Raw genomic sequence first — 14215 nt, 5'->3', positions numbered from 1 at the left:
AGAGAGAGAGAGAGAGGGGTGGGGCAGAGAAAGACAGGGGTGGGGCAGAGAGAAGAGCAGAAAATATTAACACAAAGCACTGGTTTACATGGTGACACTCTCTAGTACTGGTATATGATTCTTGCCTGACAAGTATGTATGTCTTAGGCACCAGAAGTACGGCTGGATAACCTGCAGGCATTGTCTCAGATTTCTCTCTCCCACCCAGAAGCTCTGTTGGAGATGTTTGTGCTAAGTACCAGTCGATAAATCCCAAGGAATAAAGTATATCCATCCTGGACATGACAGTCACAGATGGCTGACCTTGGTTTCCAGGCCTTATAAACCCTGTGTCTCCCTCCTCCATGGCTCCTCCCTGCACACACCCTTGATCCCTCAGCCTCCAATCACCCTCTTTAGACACAGGTAACCCAACTCATAACAATCACCAAAACGCTTTGACCACGCAAAGCAACACTCCCAAGGAAGGCTTCCAGGAGGTGAGATGTAGACATCTTTGGGGAGCACCCTTCTGTTGCTATGCTTTATGATGGCAACACCCTTACTGCATACACTTTCTCCAGCTTGCAAAGCGCCACCAAACACCAAAGAGGATAAGGGACTCTGTTCATCCAGCTAGACAAAGGTAGCGATGTCATTGAAGCTTGTGGTTAGGGAACTGTGGTCAAGTACTGTCTTTTAAAAACTCACACACTGCCCATGTAAAGAAGATAAGGCACTATGTAATTTGTCAATGACATTATGACACAAGTGAGATAGTTATGACAGAAGAAAGAGAAACTAGCCTGGGAAGGAGAAAATTGGATCTTGAGGGATATTGATTGCCATATTCTCATATGTTGATAATGTCAGTTCCTAGTTTTTCTTTTTCTTTTTCCCAGAAACTTCTACTTGCCTCCTTTCCTTCTTTCCCCCACCAGCCCCTGCTCACTAGAGGGAATTGTTGTTTGTTAACAATAGAAACCTTTCATAGCATCCCACTAGTGAAGAAGCGGCCTCATCCATCCTACATTACCTTCCCCATGCATGTGTGCCTCTATACCTTCTCTTCTAAAGGGGCACTGATCAGATTGATTTAACAGTATACTGAGACCCCAAGAAAAACACCAAGTGAATACTATTTGACCTCACAGGAACAGGGGGATTAAATAAAGAAAAGGGGGTAGGGGGCTGATGTAGCTCAGCGGTAGATCACTATTCTAGAATGTGGAGTGTTTGACACTGGAGTTGGGGCTAGAAAAACATAGGTGGTAAATGCTGAAGAGCTTTACTGATAAGAACTTGTTTTATTGATGTTGGTTGTTGGTTATCTTGTAGTCAAAGGAAATGGATAGCCAGTTTTGAGCTTAGAATTGTTTGTATCCATGAATTTCAATAGTTAGATTTTAAAAACATTGAAATGGGGTTAGTTAGGAGTTGCTGTCTACATAGGTGGTTAGCTGTAATGGGGAAATCTCACCAGACCAGGTAGACAACTCAGAAGCTTTCCACAAATCTCTTTCCTAGTGAGAATTCTGGGAAGAGACACTACATTATTGTTGTCTCACATTAAATCTTGTTAAATCTAGAGAAAAGGACAAGGAATTAAAAAATCTATTTATATAACATACTTAAAATAGCAGTCTTGACTCTATTCTTACAAACATTTGCTTCTATCCAGCTGGTGACCTCACAGTGCTAGCCACTACCAAGTAGTAGTGACTCATCACGCCTAGCCCTGCTCCCTGGAGACACAAATGTGGGCATAGCATAGAATGGGAACTAAAATGTTTCCAGCTCTCCGTGCTGAATGAGCACCTTGCCAGGGACCAGAAGAGGTAGCCGAAGCTGAATTGTGACAAGCTAGATTGAGCTCATGACCCTGAATGTAAACATGAGTTTTCTCTGACATTTTATTCTTAATACAGCTTTTTCTCAAGGTACATCAGTCACTAGACAGAAGGGTTTGTTTCCCTGCCCTGCACAATCTTTATCTGCAAACATACAACACCTACTGTATGCATGGTTTTCCTTTATTCCTTCATTTTCTCTCAATTAAGCTGTTTTCAGATAGTTATAGATTTGTATATAAGTATAAGAAATAAATAAATCCTTAGTGTGCTTTGCCCAGTTCCACCAGGAGTGTTTCTCTCTCTCTCTCTCTCTCTCTCTTTCTCTCTCTCTCTCATTTTCTCTCTTTCTTTCTTTCTTTCTTTCTTTCTTTCTTTCTTTCTTTCTTCCTTTCTTTCTGTCTGTCTCTATCTTTCCCTGTTTCTGTCTGTCTCTGTGTGCGCCTTACAGTGAGTTCCATGGATACACGTGCTGTGATCTGCCTGCAAAGCTCAGAGATCTTTGGTATCAGTTCTCATTGTCTGACAACTGTTGTTGTTCAGCTAGTTGGTTCTGGAGATAGGATTCTCCTACCTCTGCCTCTCATCTCCTGAAAATGCTAGGATTACAGATGAGCTCTATCCTGCCAAGCTAGTCTGTGTGTTCTGGAGACTCACACATGGGTCCTCACACTTGAGTGGCAGGGACTTACCTGCAGAACCATCTCTGCAGTCAACCCCTCTGCTGCTGTGCATTTTGAATGTGTCACCTATTGAAAGATGTGAAGTTTCTTTGAGCCATAAGCTCAGGGGACACCATTTCACATCACCTCTGATCCCAATCTTTGTATAGTGAAATTCTTTTTTTTTTTTTAAGATTTATTTATTTATTTTATGTGTATGAGTACACTGTAGCTGTACAGATGGCCCTGAGCCATCATGTGGCTGCTGGGAATTGAACTCAGGACCTCTGCTTCCTCTGACCCGCTTTCTCTGGCGTAATACACTGTAGCTGTCTTCAGACGTACCAGAAGAGGGTGTCATATCTCATCACGGATGGTTGTGAGCCACCATGTGGTTGCTGGGATCCGAACTCAGGACCTTTAGAAGATCAGTCAGTGCTCTTACCCGCTGAGCCATCTTCCCAGCCCTGTATCGTGAAATTCTAAAAATATTTTCTGACCATTTTCTACTCTAGATCAGTGTTTTAGTCCATTTTCCCTTGTTATGACAGAATACTGGAGATTAAACAATTTATAAAGAAAAGGGGTTTATTCAGCTCAACAGTCTTAGTGACTGGGAAATTCAAGATTAGATGTCTGTACCTGGTGAAGGCCTCAGATGCCAGATTGCATAACAACTTGGCAACTCAGCATATGGAAGTGGGCAGGCAGGGGGCTGATACTTGGTATGAATGTGTGATGATTCCACTGTTACAAAGAGCAGACTAATCTGCTCTTGCAAGAGCCAGTCCAGGTACTTGGGAAAGGCTCAAATCCTTCAAAGTTTCAGCAGGAATTTTGGCAAGAGAGAAGCGGTATTCAAAGCACAGCCATTGTGTTTCCATCGTGAGCAGAAAACAGTGCTGAGGATACAACGTCTCCTGTGACTCCAAAGACAGTGGGCATTGGTGAAGACCGTGGATGGACATTCCTGTGGACACACCGACCGTGGGTGGGGAAGAGCGCCAAGCTGCCAGAGTTTATAGGAAGCCCCAGCACAGAGAAGCACAGCTATTAACCACCCCCCTTGTTTGGACAGGATGTCGGGCCTAATTTCGGGGGTGTGGTTACGGGTTGAGCGTTGCTTAGAGACACTGTGCAGTCCTTGCTTTCTGCCTGACTTCCTAACCTATGGTGGGTTTCTCTGTCCTCCAGCATTCACCAGAGAGACCCTGAGAAGGCAAATAAACACTTAAAAGCCCAGCAGGGAAACCCGAAACTAATTTTGGCTTCCTTAACAGTTACTTGCAGGGCAAGAACTGAGCCATTCTTGCAAACAGAGGGGCATCTAACAGTGACCTGCGTCAGGATTATCATCCACTGCAGGCTTTTTGTAACTAGAATCAACCAGATTTTCACTAAGCCTGTTTTCTTCATCTCTGGAGAACCAGGATGACATCAGCTTGCCTGGTTTTGTTGTGGTTTGGGGTTTTGGGGGTTTTTCCCTTCTTCTTCCTTTTAATCCCAATTCAGAGAGACGTTCCTATTTATGCTGGAGTGGCCTGCTTTCAAAGTTCCATTTATTCTTGGTTCTTTATCAATAGCCTGCTTTCATACAGGTCACAGATTTTTAAAAATGCATCTCAATTTCTAAATCAAAGTCAAAGGTTTTCAAACATCATCAAAATGGTGTCGACGTCTTCTGAGAAGCTGCAGGGATTTAAGTAACTGAAATCATCCAGTGTGCTTGAGGGCTTGCGAGTGGGCCCTGCCCCCCTTCTGTGTGAATCAGCCAGCCCTCACTTCCATGGCAACCGGCAACCGAGTATAATACCCCAAAAGGAAGAATGACTTCGCTGGAGACTACCAGGAGGCAGACACTTGAAACAGCAGATCCTGGACCTCTCTGAAATACCAAGAGACAAAAATAAAAAGCTAAGTAGGTAGGAGAGACCAAAAGTTCCTGAATCTGGAAACAAATGAAAATACGCATGATCGGCCCCCTGGTATGTGACCTGGGTAGACTCCCCAGGCAGATTTGAATGGATGCCCAACTCCCTTCCTGATAAGCAGCCAGTTCACTCTCAGTGCCCACTAACCCTACAGGCGGCCACAGGGGCAGGGGGAGGGGAAGGGGAGATAATGCAGAGACCCAACCTTGAACATAGCTGCTGCCAGCCCCTCACCCATCCCCCATAGCTCTCATCCCTTGCCTCTTCACCTCCTCTGCCCATCACACACCACTTGTGCTTAGTTGGGAATTCTACCTCCTCCCCTCCTCCACTTCTCCTCTGGGTGGATTACCAGCCAGTACAATAAACCTGCTGGGCATTACCCAGTAGCCTCCTGGATGGTCTAGTAAAGTTGCCAGAGGCTTCCAGGGCACCCGCATGGATTCTCAGTTCTTCATGCTTTGTGACCCGGGTTTTCCAACTTCTAACTCTTCCTGTGCCTTGATTCTCCCAATCCATGACTTAAACATCGCACATGTGTATAAAAGGCCTTGTTTTGCCATCCCTGCCTGAATCTCACCAACTCTGTTGAAATCGCTGCTCCACTGGTGCTATGGTTTGAGTGTTTCTTCTAAGTCCCGTGTTGGAAACAGTCCCCAGTGCAGCAGAATTGAGAGGTAGGACCTTAAGTGGTGATTAGGTCATGAGGGTGCCCGTCTTCATAAATACAACGATTGGATTTAAGAAGAGTGCAATTAAGTGAGATGTGCAGATGGGTCCTTAATAAAAAGATGAGTCTGACTCTCCTTTCTCTGTCCTCATCGTATTCCTTCACCACACAAGCATCTACTTTTCAAAGATGTTACAGCAAGAAGACCCTCACCAGATGCAGAGCCTTCAATGCTGGACTCCGCAGACTCCGGCACTATAAGAAATTAAGTTACATAGATTCTGGTATTCTGTTACAATGATGCTAAGCAGGCGAAGACATCTGTCTGGTTTCTTTCCTCTCCCATCATCTTCAACTATTTGCTGGATTCACCCACTTCGAAAATAGTTGGTTCAAACAAAGCTGAAAAGGAGTAAGAAGAGGGATAAGAACTTCCTCCAGGCAGTGTGCCAGGAAACATGCCTGAACTCCAAAAAAGCCCATGAAGGAGGAAAGCAGAAGTTGCAGTTGCATTAGGGTCTCTTTATTCAAGCTTGAGCCTGAGCCATGTCCCAGTCTCTGATGCAGGAGAACAGGAGGGGGCCCGGAGCCCAGTTTCAGGCAAGCATTTTTAGAGGCAAGAAGTGGGTGTCTAGCTTAGTACACATCTGATTGGAGGGCCATTATGGCCTTTAACATAATTTGCTGATGCTGGGGAATCCAAACCATAAATTTAACTTCTGCCTTCCTCCTGATTAGTAGTTGTTAGGAAGTGAAGTGTCAGAGGCAGGCTTGTAACCTAGAGGTGTAGATTTATTGGGGGAATAACCTAGAAACTGGTGCTAGGCATGGGTCTTGTTGGGGGTGGGGGGTAGCCCAGAAACTGGGGCTAGGTACTGGCCTGTTAATTAACTTGAGTTCAATCTTAGGTCAGCTTTTCTAAGATGGATGGAGTCTGAACCCAAGATCTGGTCTTTCAGAAGCTTAAGCATGCTAAGCCACAGGAAAGACAGGTGTGTACGTCATAGTTATGAAGTGTGAGTAAGATCTGCTCCAGCTAGGATTTTTTTTTTTTTTAACTCAGGAATTCTCTGGAGTACCAAGTGTACACTGGCAACCTTTTAACAGCCTAGGGCAAAAAAACAAAACAAAACAAAACAAAACAAAACCTCTAGACATCAATATTGAGTAACTCCATTAATGTAAAACCTGAAAGTAAGTGGTGAACTCGCCAATCAAAGAATCCATTTTCAAACTGTGATCATCTTAACCCAACGGAAACAGTAATACCAGTGGTCCCACTAGGACAGGTAGCCAGACAGGGACTTCTGTTAGCAGATACCATTATTGCTTGTTATGTATCCTCAGGTCACATGACGCTAGCAGATAATCATACCTTGAGATTTTTTTTCTTACCTATTTCATGCTCAACAATGAGTATTCTTTGGTAGGAATGATTGGCACAGATATTAAAACACTGAGCCTGTCAGATAGCATTTAATAAAGGCCCTTTGTCTCCAGTTAGCACAGGGAGTCGAGTTCAAGACTTGTATGTGGGAACATTTTAATTAATATGCAGAGTTATACTGACATATTTTAAAATAATACTTCATAATCCGATGTCAGAGTTGGTAGCATTAAATTGTCATTGTGAGCACAGAAGGTGTAAGCTTAGCAGGAAAAAGCTACTCGAGAAATAGATGTTAGGGGATATTTGACAATGGTAATAAGGGATTATATGTTCAACTGAAGATGGACATTGATTTTAGTAGCTTTTTTTTCCATTTGTATTGAGGTTCTAGAACATGAGGTAAATGTGGGGGCATCGTTATATACACACCATTAGAAAATGGCCTATGTGGTAAATGGATTTACATCTTTACAAACTTCCCTCCACCTGTGTTAAAGGTATATTTGGGCTAAAAGATTGAAAAGGATACACACAAGGACTGAAAACATTGTAGCTCAGACATTACTCTAAACCTTACATCAAGGTCAATGAAAGCAGTCCCTCTATGTCTAAGCCTCTATATCTCAAGCATATTCAAGTTTATTTTTGATTTCATGGGGGGAAAAAAAAGAAAGACCAGTACCTTGAAACCTTGATTTTTATCTGTTTTTTTTTTTCTCATTGCTGTAACCAAATACCTAACTGGAACCAATTTAAGGAAAGAAAGGTGTATTAGGGGTTCCAGTTTAAAGGGACACATGACATCATTGTGGCGAAAACATTGTGGCAGGGTCAGGAGGACAGGTGGGCACCTTCACTGGCAGTCAGGAACCAAAGAATGAACAAACCATGAGCAATAAACCCTAAGGTTTGCCTTCTGTATCTTCTTCTCCAGTAAGGCTCTGTCCACCTCCTAAAAGTTCCATTACCTTCCCAAATAAGGTCGCCAGCTAGGGACCACATGTTCACATGAGCCTATGGGGGGAGATTTTTACAGCCCAAACAGGACTGTGTTTCTGTCATTGTTGTGTCCAGTTTCAAGAAAGTTAAGAATTTGTCTGAGTGTTGGGTTCCTTAGAACAAGGAAAGTATATTGACCCTCTTTAAGTCTCAGATGAGCAAATGAAATGTTATATATGGGACTGGGGAAATAGCTCAGTGGGTGAGGTATTGTGCAAGCATGAGGGCCTGAGTTCAAATCCCCTAGGACTCCTGTAAAAATCTAGGTGGTGTGGCTGCAAATTCCATAACCCCAGTGGTTTGGGAAGGGAAGGAGACAGAGGCAGGCAGGTCCCTTGTGCTCACTGGGCAGCCACTGTAGTTGAAATGAGAGACCTTGTCTTGATAAGTAAATAAATAGATGACAGACAGACAGATAGACAAAGATGGAGAGGGAAAGAACAAGGTGGCTGTTGTTGATCCCTTATTGCATATGTGCAGATATGTGTAGCCGCCTGCGGCCACACGTACAAATGGGTCATATGGAATGGGAGTAAAAGGGCCTGAAAATTAATTCAGGTACCGGAAATGCAGGAAGGGTTTGAAAAAATTAGACCAACACATGGTGTGCATTCAGTTCACCATCATTCATTCAATCCTCTTTATTACAAGCAAACAGGTAGATAGGTAAAGCAAAACCCTTCCCCCAAGTTGGTCAGCAACTTGGCCCAAGCAGCAGCTTCATCTTCAGTCTCTGGAGGCGGGACTTCCGGCATAACTGGAACTTGGAGAGAGGTGTGACTATTAGCAGGAGGTGGGCAGAGAGGCGTGGCCATCTGTGGCAAGGCGGGGTCTAAAGAATCAGCCCTCAGTTGTAGGAGGGTCATAGATATGAACAAGCATACCTATGCACTTATATATGCATATATCCTCCAGCACACATAACATGTTATATGTGTAGCACTTGAATTGTAGTTATGTAATGAATGAAGTGAAACTGAGGCCAACTTGGAATTGCCCAGCTTCCACCCTATTCTCTTCATTGCTCAGAGATACCCAAATCACACAGTTTCAAGAGCTCACAATTATCTGGTGGAAGTAGACAACAGGTGGTGGGAAGACTGTAGACCTGGGGCTAGCTGTGATTCCTGGATGAAAATGTAGGGGTCATATACACTCCACACAGTGTGCAACATGGTTTATTTATAGCATCTGATAGAGAGCTCCCTCTTCCATAGGAGTTTCTCCGATGCCACCATCCCGTGTTTTACAATAGTCACCTAAATTGCCAGTCCTTGTAGCATTGGACTCCTTGAACAGATTTTGATTTTTTTTTTCAGTGAATCCTGATGCCACATGATCATAAAATTCATACTTCCTTCTGAATCATGTTCATGATGTTTAAAAAAGTTTCATACTTTTCAAAACCTTGTGTGTGTGTGTGTGTGTGTGTGTGTGTGTGTATGAGAGAGAGTGTGAGACATATCTGCAAGTATGGCTACACATATGCAATAGAATGTATGTAGAGGTGACAGCCTTAAATTGGGACTTCCTCTCCTACCTTGCTTGAGCCGGGGCCATTTGCTCATTGCACCAGGCTAGCTGGATGGAAAGTCTCCAGACTTCCTATCTCCTTCCCACTTCACTGATGGAGTGCAGCGATTACCGACACCTGCTGCCATGTCTGGCTTCATGGGGGTTCCGGGAATCCAGACTCAGCTCCTCAGACTGCAAAGTCAGACACTTTCCCACCTACAGAACAGTGATGACTTTTATTAACTTACGTAGAAAGGAATCCATAGTCCAAGGAATCAGCACCCAAAGTCATTGTCATCCCTGCTGCATGGTGGAAAAGTGGCCCTGAAAGGAAGAACTCTCATTAAGAAATAGACACCTCAAATATTAAATAAAACATTTTTTTTTAAAAAAAAATCTTTTAAAATGCTGGGCTTACATACAAGAAAGGAATGGAAATTTCCCAAAGTTAAAATAAAATAGAGAAATAACAAAAACATGAGATAAAGGCAATGTTTGAAGAGATAATTACTGGTTTTTTTTTTTTTAAGAGTTTAAGAACAATGAAGCATCAGATTCAAGAAGTAGGAAAGAAAGTTCCACAGGGGTCTAAGAGGCAGAAAAAACAAAACAAAACAAAATACTATCTCCTGGGCACTTGTGTGATGCTAGAGACAGACACCTCAGATGAAAGAATCCTGGGAAATCCTTAGTAGGGCACATTTTCAAATGTATTCCAGTTTTCGAATCTGCAGACTCAATTAATGACAACTAGAAATAATTGGGAGAAATTCTTATGTACCAAACATGTTCAGACTTTCTTCTTCTTGCTATCCTATAAGCAATCAGGATAGCAATTGTTTACATAGAATGTACATCGTGTTAGCCATTGTAATTCTGTCAGGGTGACCTAAAGTGTGGAGGATGGTTACACAGGTTCTAAGTAAATGCCATGTTTTGTGAGCCAGCCAGGTGGCTCTGAATAAAAGTGATTGCCACCACTTGCTTTATAACCTGAGCTCAGCCCAGGTCTCACACTGTAGAGAACTGGCTCCAACAAGTTATTCTCTGACCCCCACATACGTACCATTGCACATGTGAACACACACACACATACAACACACACACACACTAAATAAATAGATTGTAAAAACAAAAGAAAATTTTACCATGTTTTAGACTAGTGGTTCTCAGCCTTTGGGTCTGCAAATCAGATATCCTGCATATGAAATATTTGTGTCACGATTCATAACAGTAGCAAACTTACAGTTACAAAGTCAGAATGAAATAATTTTATGGTTGGGGGTCACTACAATATGAAGAACTGTATTTAAAAGTCACAGCATTAGGACTGCTGAAAAGCTCTGTTTCAGACAAAGGCCTGAATATACTAATATTTTGGTACTCCAAAGGATCCTGTATCCTTTGTGGAGACCGAGGAATCACTGGACTCTCAGACTTGGGGATGGGTTTCAGCAGCAAAGATAACAGCTTCGTGGTTCTGAGAAGAAAAAGAGAAAAGAAAAAAAGCAAATTTGATTTAGGCCAATGTGGTGCTGAGATGTTCGAGTCTCCCATCTTGAGGGTCTTGATCTGGCCTCAGTCTAAGAACGTCCTGAGCAAACAAGAGAGAGGACTCTGAGACGCTCAGCTGCAGGAGGACTCAACCAAGAGAGCTTGTGGGTATCACAGCCTGTGCTGTCAGCAAGCTTTGGGTGCCAGTCAAGAAAGATGGTGGGTATCACAGCTTTGTGCTCTTAGCAAGCTTTGAGGTGCCAGTGGAGAAACCGTTGGCAGGAGTTTATGCTGGAGAGATCTTGGACGGCTTTGGGACGCCATCTGAGAGCAGGCCTACAGAAAGCAGGTCAGCCATAGGAGTAACAGGGATGTCAAGCTTTCCATCCAAGGCAGGTTTCAAGGCTGGAGACAGCTGAAGGAACACATTCTCTTCTGCAGTCAGAGTCCTGAAGGCTCCCCCTACCTGGGTGGCTGCAGGCTAAGTCCTAGAGACTGGGCCAGTGGGAGCCTGAGTGAGTTCCTGGCTTGGAGCAGAAGTCTCTGACGCAGCAAGCCTGTGATCCGCTTGTTCTAGAGGGTCTTGAAGTCAGGATGCCTTCCCCAGAGAGCCTCTGGAAGCCAAACCTCTGGGATCCTGGCCCCCAGCAAAATCCAGGATTTAGGACTTGTCTCCATTAGCAAGTGGAGTCTAAACTCTTCCTCCTCTGTTGTGTATGTAAATGAGATTGCCTTTCTAAGACTTCTGGGTTGAGCTTTATAGCGCCAAATGGATTCTGATTAGATGAATGGGATTGCATGCAAATAAGGTGAAAAACAGGACCAATCAAGGAAGAGATGTCAAACTGGAAGAAGAAGAGGAAAAGACCAGTTTCTAGACAGATCTAGGTGCAGTCTTCTGCCCCTGCTGTGGTGCAGTGGTAGGTACTCAGGTATACAAAGCAGTATTTCTATGTTTTAGGACTCCAAAAGAGTTTTCCTTGGTTCTATGACTCTCTGATCACCTTTGCACCTAAAGCCCCTGCGATATTCCCTCCCAGGAACTGAGGCACTCCTGTTAGGGAAGCAGTTTGACTTCATCCTTTGTAGGCTGCTTCCTGTTTGCTGCCCCCAACATCCTGTCTGGTTTAGTTCTTCACTCCTGATTGCGACTTTTCCGACAGCTTGGATCACAGTTGGGTTCTCATCTGCGGGGCTTAAGCCTGTTCTTCCATTTTGAGACCCTGTTAAATCAGCACATGATGAACTTGGGAGGCTGAGGCAGGAGGATTGTAAGTTTGAGACTATCCACAAAGTGAATCCTTATCTCAAAACCAAAACAACACCAAACCAGCCCTCCTCCACCGCCAGCCGCTCACGCTCACACGAGCATCAACACATACCTCTATACGCAACAGTGCCTCTCTGGCTCTCCTCCACGCAAGCCAGCAGGTACGCAGGGCCTTGCAGACGGGCCAGCACCTCCCCCAAAGACCAGACACCAACCACAGAGTCCCTGCAAAGTGTCAAATCACTGAGAGCCCCTGGTAAGAAAGAGGAACACAATAAAGATAGCCCATGGGCACTAACATAGATCTTAGTACTCACACCCCTCACCAAAGGGTACGCTTATGGAAAAAGAATGAGATCTCTGAAGGGAAATTTGAGAAAGTTCCATGAGCTTCTGAGAAGAATGTGCATTTGTGTTTAGATGGAATATTCTGTCAATGTCTGTTAAATCTGTTTGATCTGCTAGTCTTAACCCTGATGTTCCCTCATTGATGTTTTGGCTGGATGTTTTTAGTATGGGTGAAGGAGGTCTTGGTATGACCCACTGTTCTTGGATGATGCCAATCTGTGCTTTTATATCAAGCAGAGGTAGTTGGGTGAAATTCGTCACATAGTTGTTCCATATAACCATGGTTTGGACGATGATAAGACCTCTTGATGGGTTGTTCCAATCATCAATATGAAGTGACTTTTTTTTTTTTATCTCTTCTCATTTTGGTTTGAAATCTATTTTGTCCGATGACACCGCTGTCGTGTCTGCTTGCTTTCTGGGGTTGCATTTTCTTGGAACACACTTTTCCAGCCTCCTCGTACTCTTGGGTGGTGTTTGTCTATAAAATGGAGGATGTTTCTTGTAGGCAACAAATAGAGATGTCTGTTTTGAGAAGCCAGCCTGCTTGTCTGTGTCTTTTGATGAGAGAACTGAAATCATTAAATATGGAGTTATTATTGAAAGCCATGCATTCATTCCTCTCATTTTTCTTTTTGTAATGTCTGGGGCTTTCCTGTGTTTACTGTTCTGGGACAGGTTTGGCTTTCCTGTGACCTTATGGATGTTCTTCTCTTTCTTCATTGTGTAGCATTCCTTCTGAGTGCCTTCTTCGATGCAGCCTTAATGGTCTGGAGTCCCCCTTCTTTTTTGAGTTGATGTGTCCAGAACTGAGTGTTTTATTTTTGTAACCAAGCCTATCGGGGCTTTCCAACTTGGGAATTGGAGCTATGTTCTAATTGCTTAGGACAGAAGCCAGAATTGGAATTGTGGTTTTAAGGCTATCTGGAGCTATATTGTAAGACTCTCACGCTATAAAACTAAAAATAAACTGAGTATAGAGGCTCCCACCTGTAACTCCAGCACTCAGGAGGCTGAAGCAGGAGGGTTTCTGTGGACATAATTATGGCCAGTCTTGGCCACAGAATGAATTCCAACAAGCTTAGGCTGTAAAATGTCATTCTATCTGGAAAATGGATACTGTTTGATGTCATCATGTTTTGTGAAATGATTCAGACTTGGAAAGACAGGCATAGCATACGTTCCTTAATTGGTGGATCCTAAATTTTATATAAATAAAAGCTGTATACATATATGACATGAAAGCAGAAGGGGAGGCAGGGGAAGGAAGAAGACACATTGTGAAGCAGGAAAAAGCACAGGGGTGATAACAATGAATACGGACAAAGCATATGACACATTTGAAAGAAATTCTCTTTATGAAACCCAGAACTATGCTTAGTGACTATATAAACCAATCAAATTATTTAACAGATAAAAATAAAAGCCAGTATTGACCTTGCCAATTCCTTCGACATCTTATCCATTCTACCCAAGGAGGTAGTATTCCTGGGCCCCTTCTAGAGCCACTGCTGAAGGGGGATACAACTACTTCCTACATGACCCATTGCAAAGCTCTAAACTGGTCATATCTGTTGCCATTCTCAACCTTCTCTTCATGATAGTATAATAGATCAGAATATACAATCTTGCTTGATTCTCCTCCATGGCTTCCTAGTTCATGTCAACTATGTTTATCAGGCAGACTACTGAAAGCTCAGATGGGTCCCCTCTCTTCTTGATGTACTGAGATGAATTTGTCTGTCAGTCTGTGCTGAGGCAGGGTCTTATTATATAGCCCTGGCTGGCCTCAAACTCACAAAGATCTGCCTGCCTCCGCCTCCAAGTGCTAGGATTAAAGGTGTATGTCACCAATGTCTGGTGAGTTTTAGGTGTTCTTGCCATTCCTCTTTTCCAAAGAACCTTGAAGTCTTTCCTACACTAGGACTTTGCCTATGCAGTCCTTCTTACCTGGAAAGCTCCCCACCTGCTCTTGCATGGCTCTCTTTATTGTTGCAAAACAGTATTAAACCTGGCCTCTGAATGGCCATCCCTAATCTGTCCATACTGTGCCTTTCTGTGTGTGTTTCTAGGCATAGCTTCTCAGTCTCCCTTCACAGTGTACACA

The 14215-nt window shown here is 43.5% G+C and overlaps 1 protein-coding gene and 1 long non-coding RNA gene across 4 annotated transcripts in view; one reads left to right on the top strand and one right to left on the bottom strand.

Annotated features, from left to right (window-relative positions):
• Window positions 1-14215, top strand: part of Adtrp (androgen dependent TFPI regulating protein) — an 82738-nt gene that overhangs the window by 42308 nt on the left and 26215 nt on the right. The window lies entirely within an intron of this gene.
• LOC116082209 lies at window positions 4037-5067 on the bottom strand. The gene is made up of 2 exons (XR_004115210.1): window positions 4806-5067; window positions 4037-4376 (listed from the first exon to the last, which is right to left on the bottom strand). It is a non-coding gene; the product is annotated as an uncharacterized LOC116082209 (long non-coding RNA).

Source organism: Mastomys coucha, unplaced genomic scaffold (assembly GCF_008632895.1).
Source record: "Mastomys coucha isolate ucsf_1 unplaced genomic scaffold, UCSF_Mcou_1 pScaffold7, whole genome shotgun sequence".
NCBI classification, from domain to species: domain Eukaryota; kingdom Metazoa; phylum Chordata; class Mammalia; order Rodentia; family Muridae; genus Mastomys; species Mastomys coucha.
The sequence above is the reverse complement of the archived record's forward strand: the minus strand, read 5'-3'. Positions and strand labels throughout refer to the sequence as shown.